We start from the raw sequence: 11,665 nt of genomic DNA, 5'->3' as shown, positions 1-11,665 counted from the left end.
CCTTCACCCCTTGTGACCGCTGGACATCCCACCTAGAAGTCGAGGAACCGCCACTCTCGGGGTGAAAATGTGACCGTTAGTCGCGCAAGCACCGGTTCAAAGAGCGCTTCAAAAAGTGCACTTTGAGAGCCCCATGAAAGCGGGGTGGAGGATGGTGTCACAAGAGGAAAAGTCCTGGGGGCCAGCAGTGTCCACTACATGGCACTAGCAACAGACGTAGCGCTCGTGGTTTAAACATCAGCCACCACAGTCAATTATTTACTAAATTAACAGCAAACACTTATAACACTGTATGCACGACTTTCTCTTTTACTGGGATAAATGGAAAAACTACTGGCCCGTACGGGGATCGAACCCGCGACCTTGGCGTTATTAGCACCACGCTCTAACCAACTGAGCTAACCGGCCGGCTAAAAACATGATGCACAAAACCAGACAAGTTCAGTGACCAAGACAGGCCCGCAATTATTTCTTTTTTATGGGCATTGATTAAACATTCCCAGCCCAGCATAATTTCGCCCCAAGACATTCAGGCGCTGGTACAGTCATGATCTTACCAAGGACATGCACACACAAGGAACGATCACCAGAAAACACATACAATATTTCTTGAATTGCACTGAACGCGCTTCACTAAGAAGAGCTACATGATCGTCACTTCCGGGAAAAGATGGATTGAAGATCAGAATCTCTCTATAGTCCCCAGTTCCATACTCACCCACAAAAAGACGTCTCAGCCCTGCAGTACCGCGCATGCGCTTTGTTCTTCTCACTCCCGAGTTCAATCCTTACCGCAAAATATCACAACTGAGTTCTCCGTTCGTAGCCCTTCACTCCCTGTACCCCGTTCCCTGTACTTATTTCCCCCTTCGCCCCCCTCCAACATACGTTCATAGACCTTGATCATTTGCTGCACTTGTTCTATGATCCCCTCGAGTACACAGTTTACACGTTTCCAACCCTATGCTATGCCTTGTAGCCCATTATTCCCTACGCCGACCGATCAGGAATTATCCGAGCTTTGTTCTCCTCCGTCTACCGGGTGACAACACATCAACTATATTATAGTGGATTACAGGGCAGTGATTGCTGCTAGTAGGTGGAGAGTGGGTAAGGCGATAGAACGAAAATGTATAGGAGTCTCCGCAGTTAACAAGTTCCTATCTTGCTAACTGCCTTGTATTCTCAACAGATAATTCACGTTTTAGATTATCAGCCACATGCCCCCAAAGAGAAAAATATTGCGGAGTGAACGCTTTTCAAGTTCAGTCTTTCGTGAATTCACAGCCGCACTAGTACTAGTCAGTAACATGCATTGAGATTACCACAGGCCCCGTTCTAGCAGGGGGTCCGGGGGGGCCACTCAAACATGACCTTTGGCCCACTCAGTCACCGCAGAAGAGGCAATGGAGAAGGGACATATTAAGTGCTTCCTCCATCTCAACATTAGAACGTTCTAATGTTGTTTTCAGTGTTTAAAACTGCAACCGAGCGCTGTGTGGTGGGAACACAGCACTATTAACAGGGGAGCCAAGCCAGAGCCGAGCTAAGGGTCTGACTTGTCTACTAGAGCCCATGCACGGGCAGAGCCATTTTACTATGTAATACATACAACAAACCACTTAAACTACGGTACATTCTCTTCAAAATTCCAAAACGTGCATTTCCTTAACACATGAAAGCTTTGAATTTAATGTCACAACATAGTCCTGCATTGAAAAGTACTTATTAAAAGTTATACTTTTTAAACATTAGCTTAGAGTCCAAAATTTTCTAGCTTATGCAACAAGAATTTTCAATTCTATTAAGGACACGGAGTGAGGATTCTATGTCAGGACCGGAGGCTTCGGATTATGCTTCTCTTCACTTTACTGACAAACACAGCACCCAATGAAAGTGTAACAAATTCAAAAACTACAAATCCCATGAACCCCAGTCCACCAATCATGGGTCTATACTGTCCATAAATAGCCTGAACTCTATAGTCCTTCCTCTTTCTTTGCTGCTCCAGCAGCCAGTTAAGTGCAGCGCGCCTCTTGTGCTTGTCTTTATACATTGATTCTTGTTTAACGGCAGCGAACGCGAGCGCGCTGGCGAGCGCTTCTTGTTGACAGAGTGCCTCGTCCGTATAATAGTTCCAAAACTAGTGTTTTCTCGCCGGCGTGGAGTGGGGGCAGGCCGTTCTCAACGAGCCTAGGCTCGCCGAGAAGAGGACGTTGTCCTCTTTCTACTTCCTCGCTCGCGCATGCGAGTTGAGAGGAATCGGAAAATCTTCATTCCGACCGGCTCTCTCAACGCACGTGTGCTTCGGGGAAGGCAGATCTTTAAAAGTTATTATCCAAACAGCTAACAATCGCCCGTAGGGGCTGTAATAATACATTGAGAGCTCTGCTCAGGGGACTAAAGAGTATTTTTCCTGGTTAGCTCCTTTTTTAGCATAACACAGGTTAAACTCTGTAAGCAGGTGGCTCCCTCCACAACAGATTGCCGGCTGTACAGCTACTAACTGTACAATTTAATTATAAAAATCTCCTGCTCAGGGCTTTTTGTCCCCCCCTGCTAACTCCTCCCTTATCACTACCTTTAACATGGCGTACTACGCCAATGATGATGAGCAGTATGACGAACTGCAAGTGATGCCAGCTGAGCACCAAATGGAGGAAAGGCTTGTGAAGGCAATTGGTCATCATGTGCAAGACTCCGTGAATTGGGCCCTAATCCAGGCCCTGAAACCCTTTACACAACCCCTGTTGAACTTTGCTAAAAGGGAATTTTTGGGCAAAAATAGCCAGCAGCCTCGCCTTCAATCCGGAGATTCCGGGGAAACTATGGCTTTACACCTGCAACGTTCAAATAGCAGTTCCTCTGCAGAAATCCTGTTGCAAATGGCAACCTCTGTGTTGCGCGACCATGCCTATGGAGGTTATCCCCAACCTCAAGAGCCATCATCTAACTTCCTGCAATCCTCGCGATCTAGCTATCAAGATCCTTCTTCCTCAAAATCAGACTCAGACGAGTCTCAGGCAGATCCCCAGACGTGCAAAAAACAGCGCAAGACCCGACACAATATGCCCGAGAACAACCCCCCCCCCGGCAAAAACCTGCTATTTTCACCAGAGGATATTATCCATCCTCGCTCCACAGAATGGACCCCTAACCAGGAGGTCGCCAGCTACGAAAAAGTTTTGAGAAGGAGGTGCGCAACACCCTTCGGTCAGAATGTCCTCGGCCTTCCCTTCTCGGTAACGTAGCAGAAACTCCCGAGTTAGATCCAAACATGGCGACTTTTCTCCGAAAGTTCGCTAAAGACCCAAAGAAGGGTCTGGATCATGCATGGAGAGGATGCCAGGACAAATTACTGGACGTGTCAGGTCCCTTAACGAAAATTTTGGATCTAGCCATTCAATCTAAGGAAACAGAGGCTCCGTTAGACACAGACGCAATCCTACAATGGGCGCAGAGAGCAATCTGCCTTCTTGGCAATGCCAACTGCGCCATGTCAACGGAACGGCGACGATCCTTCCTCATTCGCTGAGACCCAAAACTTGCAGATTTGGCCACTAATGAGGCTGGGCCCTCGGCCAATGGTATGCTCCTTTGGAGATAAATTCATTTCCAATTTGAGCAAGTATGTGGCTATCTTTACAGCCCTGGACAAGGCTCAATCCAACATCAAAAAGGTGTTCAACAACGCTCTTTTTATCCGGGCCGGATGTTTCAGGGGCCGAGCGTCAGGCCGAAGATATCAGGCTCCCAAACACGCCGCTCAAGGCAATCATGGGGGTTACTCAGACCAACACAACTTCTACCCCAATTGCTACAGGGGTCGTGGTCGATCCTCCAGAGGATATCGTGGAAGTAACTCCAATCAGGACAACTCAAACTCAGGTGAGAATTATTCCTCCTTCGGAGGTCATTTTGGGGGGCAGGATACAACAATTTCTCCCAGCCTGGAGACTAATTACACAAGACTCATGGGTTCTTCAGACAGTTCAAGGTTTTCAACTAGAATTTTACGCCCCTCCGAAGCAATCGACTCCTCCCATGCCTCTCCTTTTTTCCCTTGCAGATCGCAAATTTATAGAAGAAGAAATATTCTCGCTCCTTCAAAAAGGAGCGGTGGTGATGTCCTCTCCACATCCTCGAGGTTTCGCCAGCACAATCTTCTTAGTCCAGAAGAAGGGTGGGGGAGCCAGATTGGTCCTGAATCTCAAACATTTCAACTCCTGGATGGTGTATCGCCATTTCAAGATGGAGGGCATTCACCTCCTCAGAGATCTTTTAAGAGACAAAGACTGGATGGTGCGCCTAGACCTCAAGGACGCTTACCTCTCAGTTCCAATTTTTGTTCCTCACAGGCGTTTCCTCCAATTTCAATGGGGTTCCCATTGGTTCGAGTTCAAGGTTCTTCCCTTCGGCCTCTCCTCAGTACCCTGGTGCTTCACCAAACTCTTGCGCCCTGTGGTACAATTCTTAAGAGAACGAGGAGTACGTCTAATTATTTACCTGGACGACGTTCTAATTATGGCCCAAGAGAGGGATCTCGTTCTGACCCATTTAAATTGGAAATTGCAATTACTCCAGGACCTCGGGTTTGTCATAAATTCCGAAAAGTCCTGTCTAGTACCAACTCAGAAGATAGAATTCCTGGGGTTCCAAATAGATTCTTTGGCAGCCCTATTAATTCTTCCGAGCAGCAAACGAAACCTGATCAAGAAAGAGTTGAGGAGAGCGCTTGCCTCTCCGACTATGTCTTTGAGGACGTTAGCACGCCTTTGAACAGAAGATGTCCCACGGCGTGCTGGAGGATGCAGAGTTGTTTCCAAGCAGGAAGACCGCAAACATGCCTTGCGAGCTGCAAAGGTCGCAGTTGAAGAAAATGGGTGCTGCCTGGGCCCAGGAAGGACTAGGAGGTTGCCCCTTGGAGGAGGAGACGGAGGGGGTGCTCAGCAGCACGGAGAGCCCAGGCAGAAGCAGGCAGCACCCGCAGAAATCTGAGCACGGCGGTCATCTCAACACTACAATGGAGGGTCCCACGAAGTCGGTGGTCAACTCAGTGAGTTGAGCAATGCAGGACGGAGTGCTGGGGACCTGGGCTATGCTGTGCAAGAAGGATTCCTTGCAAAAGTGTGCAGAAGCCCTAGCAGCTGCAGTTCACGCAGTACACAGGATTACTGTCTGGCGTGGGGAGGCAAGGACTTACCTCCACCAAATTTGGACAGATGGACCACTGGACTGTCGGGGTCACTTGGATCTAGCTCCTGCGTTCCAGGGACCACGCTCCTTGAGATGAGAGGGGACCCAGAGGACCGGTGAAGCAGAAGTTTGGTGCCTGCATTAGCAGGGGGAAGATTCTGTCCGCCCACAGGAGATTTCTTCTTGGCTTCCAGTGCAGGGTGAAGGCAGACAGCCCTCAGAGCATGCAGCATCAGGAAACAGTCAATAAAGCTGGCAGGATTAGGCGCTACAATGTTGCTGGTAGTCTTCTTGCTACTTTGTTGCTGTTTTGCAGGCGTCCTGGAGCAGTCAGCGGTCGATCCTTGGGAGAAGTGGAAGAGAGAGATGCAGAGGAGCTCTGGTGAGCTCTTGCATTCGTTATCTGAAGAAAAACCCACAGGAGAGACCCTAAATAGCCCTAAGAGGAGTACTGGCCACCTAACCAGGTAAACACCTTTCAGGAGGAGTCTCTGACGTCACCTGCTGGCACTGGCCACTCAGAGGCCTCCATTGTGCCCTCACACCTCTGCATTCATGATGGCAGAGGTCTGGGACACACTGGAGGAGCTCTGGGCACCACCCCTGGGAGGTGCTGGTCAGGGGAGTGGTCACTCCCCTTTCCTTTGTCCAGTTTAGTGCCAGAGCAGGGGTTGGGGGATCTCTGAATGGGTGTAGACTGGCTTTTGCAAGGAGGGCACTATCTGTGCCCTTCAAAGTATTTCCAGAGGCTGTGGAGGCTACTCCTCCCCAGCCCTTAACACCTATTTCCAAAGGGAGAGGGTGTAACACCCTCTCTCAGAGGAAATTCTTTGTTCTGCCTTCCTGGGACTGGGATGCCCAGACCCCATGAGGACAGAAACCTGTCTGTGGGTTGGCAGCAGCGGTAGCTGCAGTGAAAACCCCAGAGAGCTAGTTTGGCAGTACCCGGGGTCCTTGCTGGAGCCCCGGGGATGCATGAGATTGGCACCCCAACACCAGATTTGGTATAGGGGGACAATGCCATGATTTTAGACATGTTACATGGCCATATTCGGAGTTACCATTGTGAAGCTACATATAGTTTTTGACCTATATGTAGTGCACGCCTGTAATGGTGTCCCCACACTCACAAAGTCCGCGGAAATTGCCCAGAACATTGTGGGGGCACCTTGGCTAGTACCAGGGTGCCCTCACACTTAGTAACTTTGCACCTAACCTTCACCAAGTGAGGTTTAGCCATATAGGTGACTTATAAGTTACTTAAGTCAGCGTAAAATGGCTGTGAAATAACGTGGACATTATTTCACTCATGCTGCAGAGGCAGTCCTGTGTAAGAATTGTCTGAGCTCCCTATGGGTGGCAAAAGAAATGCTGCAGCTCATAGGGATTTCCTGGAACCCCAATACCCTGGGTACCTAGGTACCATATACAAGGGAATTATAAGGGTGTTCCAGTGTGCCAATCAGAATTGGTAAAAATGGTCACTAGCCTGCAGTGACAATTTTGAAAGCAGAGAGAGCATAAGCACTGAGATTCTGGTTAGCAGAGTCTCCGTGACACAGTTAGGCACCACACAGGGAACACATTTAGGCCACAAACTATGAGCACTGGGGTCCTGGCTAGCAGGATCCCAATGAGACAGGCAAAAACAAACTGACACACAAGTAAAAAATGGGGGTTACATGCCAGGCAAGATGTACTTTCCTACACTGAAATATTCCCCCAATCAACCAGGGGGCAAGCCTCCTTCCATCAGCTACCCCCCAAAACCGATTATGATGTTCTCTTGTCCGCTGCATTGCCAAGGGGAGAGGAAATCTGCTGTCATGGGTATTAATGCCTCCGTAGTCTGACTCAGATGGATATTTATCATGGTTTTAAGATGACTTTCACCCATTAGGGCTTCATGATCGAGTTCTCAACCAGGCACCATCAGTATCTGGGCGGGCTCTACCCTTATCATCAGGAGAGTACATTTGGGAATGGGTATCTAAGATAGTAAGTGCCTACGGGGTGCCCCAGTTGTTACCGCTCACTCTATTACAGGTCTACTGGCAAGAGTAACAAGCACTGGCAATGCCAATAGGTCATGCCTATTTCCAAATTACCTTAGCTATGTAACTTTCTTCTAAAACAAAGACAACATCCTTCTTTTACAATTTAGTGTGATCACGTTAGTGCTGTGTTTTAGATTATCAGTGATGTTGAAGTTATTCTAAAAGGTATTGTTTGTAGCTCGCAGCATGAATGTAATAAAGAGCGTTTCACCGATTTAACTGCTGTTTTTTTTTCTTCGTCAAAGTAGACATAAAGTAACATATGTTGGTAGCTGTAAAACTGTCCCATGGTCTATGCCTCAGAGGATGAAGCAGGGAGATGTGATTACATGAGCAGAGCTGGGAACTTTGAAACCCAGAAACTTGGTTCGAGTCTCAGCATCAGCTGAGCATTCTGTGATTCTGGACACATCATTTAATCTCCTTGTTCATAGAACATACATGTGATAAATCAACCTGACAGCTCTTAAAATGATTTAAATCCATCCCAACACTGTGCATGGGAGAACAGCACAAGCCTCATGGTATGTGAGTGTGAGACGTTTTATGCTTGCTAGAGGATTCCAGTAGCAAGTCAAAGGTGGCATGTGTGCCCACCAGGTTGGTGGCTTGATGCTCTACTGGGTTTTAGCTGGAGCAATTAACATGCCGAGGTGGGGATATTTTATGCATATACCTTTGTAGTGTGGTGTTTACTATTACAACATTGTACCCGCACTGGAAATGTATGTAGATTTCAAAGTAAATGGTGTTGCATCATGAGTTAAACACGGTCCCTTAAGGTAAAAGAGAAACTCTATTTAGTTGAGATTGGCATCTCACCTTGAGCACAACTACAGTGGGGTAAAGGGAAAATGAAGAGACGCTGTGAAGTGAAGGCTGATATGTTAATCACGTGCATCTCTGAGTGCGCCAAGGCAGGGACCAACTGCTAACAAGCATTTGCAATGCAATGGATCTCGCGTTTGCTCGAGTTAGAGCTAGTAGCGTTGCAAATTCCTAACTGGACTTTTCTTGCCACATAAATTGAAAATGAAAAGTAAAACAGTTGACATAAGTGAGCCGATTCAAAGCACCACGGCCGCCATGAGCATAAAGGAGAGACAAAAAAGGAAAAATAAATTTGCTCACAGTCAAACGTATTGGCAAATGTGCAATTATCCATGTTACAGGGTCAATGGCCAAGGCAATAACAATACTGTCCCAAGGAGGGACAAACATAAAGCATTTACCAATGATAACAAAGGATTTTTCAAAGGCAAGCCCATGAACAAGTGATAGTGATGGGGGTGCGGGAGGCGTGGTCAAAAGCCCATAGATAGATTACAACTGGTATATGTATGGTAGAGGCATGAATGATAAAGGTTTTGTGTTGTAAACGCATTTCATGGTAAAGGTTTCTCGGTAAAGGCATTTTATTGTAAAAATATTGTTCCAAAGGATGTCTCTCACTAGATTTCCAGTTATCACAGTATAAATACTACATAATGCAGTTTTTAAAGGAGAAATTGGAAATAACTTAGGGCCTGATTTACAGGTTGGAGGAGGTGTCACTAGTCACAAATGTCATATGACTGGTATCTCGAACGCCATATTGCCATACCATAATAACCTATTCAGCGGATGGGATATTCATCAGCTTTGTGACAAGTAACTCACAAGCCAAACTCTAACTCAGGCTCTTAAATTTATTTTTGGTTTGCAGGGTCTCTGAGTACCAATGAAAGTGTCACAGTGCCACCTAGAGGTCAGACTGTAAACTGTCTATTTATTGTATTGATAATTTTTTTAAGAAACTGAGCTAAGTAAGATTTTTCTTACTTAATTTACTAAACTTTGGCCCATATTTATACTTTTTTAGCGCCGCATTTGAGCCACTTTTTGACGCAAAAGCGGCGCAAACTAACAAAATACAATTGTATTTTGTTAGTTTGCGCCACTTTTGCGTCACATAATGACGCAAATGCAGTGCTAAAAAAGTATAAATATGGGCTTTTATGTCATAAATAAGCTTATGCATCAGGAGCATAACGCTAGCCCCTACAGTCCCTATAGCACAGCGGGGGCTACTTGCCAGTTTAAACCTTATAAATAAATATTCGTGAGGTATGGAAGTCTGAGGGGCCATTCGGCTCATTTTCCAGGACTGGGGTGAGGGTGGGGACGCTATTTCCCGTTATACCACTGTGTGTAGCAAGTAGAATGCACATGACTGCTGCAGAAAACAAGCATTTGCAATGCAATGATTCTCTTGTTTGCTCGAGTTAGAGCTATTAGCATTGTAAATTCCTAACTGGACTTTTCTTGCCACATAAATTGAAAATGTAAAGTAAAACAGTTGAGATAAGCAAGTCAGTTTAAAGCACCACAGCCGGCATGAGCATGAAGGAGAGACTAAAAAGGAAAAAGAAGTTTGCTTGCAGTCAAACATATCGGCAAACATGCAGTTATCCATGTAACAGGGTTGCTCCCCAGGGTGGTAAGAAGACCACCCCAAGGCGGGAAAAAGGTAACGCATTTATCAATGTCGTCAAAGGATTTTTGAGAGTCAAGCCCATGAATGAGTAAAAAAGTGATGGGCGTGAGGTGGGCATGGTATAAATCCCACATAGATACCAACAAGTCAGAAAGGCAGCGCTTGCAAGCTGCTATACTGGACCTAAAGTGACCCAGTCATTTGTTCAAGATTGGTCAAGGGGTCAGGCTGCAGATAATAGTAAGAGAGCCCACAGACTAGAATTAATAGAGCAGCTACTCCTGCTCCTGGCAGTCTGCAATTCTTAAAATACTTTACAGAGACTAAGGAAATCGGAGGAATTGATCCTTAATCAACAGTTTAAGAAATTAAAACCCTGGGGTAGCACTTTCTATATTTTAGCACCATCAATGCAATGCCCTACTGAATGTCCTATGTCAGTGAAGTAGTCTGCGTGTTTTCTTTTAGGAAAGAGTTGAAAATATATCAGTTTTACTGATATAGGCGGCTGACGCGGTAGAAAATCTTACAGAAATTTCTTTGTAGCGCTGAGGAACGTCAGAGCGTACCTTTTGCGCTTTATAAGTGTTTCTCTCTCGCTCACTCATGGCTATGAGACGCAGTAAAGTCAACAGAAAGGGAGGCGGTGAGGACTCCATGGAGAGACAGACTGTGCATTTTTTCTGCACAAAGACTTACAGGAAAAATGTCTAAGGATTGCGAGTGTTCAGCCCACGGAGCTCCTCTATAAATCTCTCTGACAATCACATCTATGGAGGCAGAAGTTTCCTTTGATCTAGCGGGGAAATAGGACGAGCGTGGAAAGACCCCTTGATTAGTGCCATGTAATTCACTGAGAAAGAAAATAAGCATTTGCAATGCAAAGGGTCTTGGGTTTGCTTGAGTTAGAGCTATTAGCGTTGTAAGCTGATTCAAAGCATCATGGCCGCCATGAATGTGAGTGCGAAAGAGAGACACAAACAGAAAAAGAAGTTTGCTCGCAGTTAAACGTATCAGCAAACGTGCAATTATCCATGTAACAAGGCCACTGGCCAAGGCTGCAACAAAATAAATGTAAACATGTACCAGTGATAACAAAGGATTTTTGGAAGGCAAGCACATGAAGGAGTGATAGTGACGGCCGTGCGGTGGGTGTGGTTGAAAGCCTACAGATAGATTACAACAAGAAAGACCGCTTGCGCGTTCGACCCAGTGCTTAATTTGTGCTTGTTGGTTCCAGTGCTGAGCACTGGCACTTATTTTTGAGGGCTGGCGCTTAATTTTCTGCCTCAAGCCTTTATTGCGAACAAAAGACACATTTGGGAAAGACGGAGGAAGAGAAAAACAAAAAAGCGTTAAAAGGGGATAGAGCAGAAAGCTGTAGGAGTGAGCTAAAGGGGCAGGGAGTGGCTGTAAATGGAGTGAAGAGGCCTGAGATGATTTTAGGATTATGCTGCTTCAGTATTTTGTGTTTGCACATTTAATTGCAACAGCCGCGTATTTAAGATGCGGGCTTTGGGCACCAAGGCACGTTTTTACTTACAAATTAAGCGCTGGCTCGACCTAAAAAGCCACACTGTGCCTGCTTGTCTGGTGGGACTGTGAAACACCACACATTTTTCGGAAAATAAAACCTTGATAATTTTTCTCCACCTCTCTACAGGAAGAATAACAAAACCTGATATAAGAATAGAAAGACTGCAAAGGGTGTCATGGAAAACGTACACATCTGTATATATTTTGAAATATGAAGACCATACTCTGGAGGAGGAAGTGCTCAAAAATACTTTAAACGAGCGAGCACTGATATAAATGTTATCAATCTCACTCATGCTTCCACAACCCATGTGCTCTTTCCTTCACCCCTTGTGACCGCTGGACATCCCACCTAGAAGTCGAGGAACCGCCACTCTCGGGGTGAAAATGTGACCGTTAG

At 46.1% G+C, this 11,665-nt stretch overlaps 1 non-coding gene across 1 annotated transcript; it reads right to left on the bottom strand.

Moving 5' to 3' along the window:
- Positions 1 to 334: 334 nt before the first annotated feature.
- TRNAI-AAU (transfer RNA isoleucine (anticodon AAU)) lies at positions 335 to 408 on the bottom strand. The gene has a single exon. It is a non-coding gene; the product is annotated as a tRNA-Ile (tRNA).
- Between the last annotated feature and the right edge of the window lie 11,257 nt (positions 409 to 11,665).

The sequence above is a fragment of the Pleurodeles waltl genome, chromosome 12, assembly GCF_031143425.1.
Source record: "Pleurodeles waltl isolate 20211129_DDA chromosome 12, aPleWal1.hap1.20221129, whole genome shotgun sequence".
NCBI classification, from domain to species: domain Eukaryota; kingdom Metazoa; phylum Chordata; class Amphibia; order Caudata; family Salamandridae; genus Pleurodeles; species Pleurodeles waltl.
Note: the sequence above shows the minus strand (reverse complement) of the source record. Positions and strands in the feature narration are given on the sequence as shown.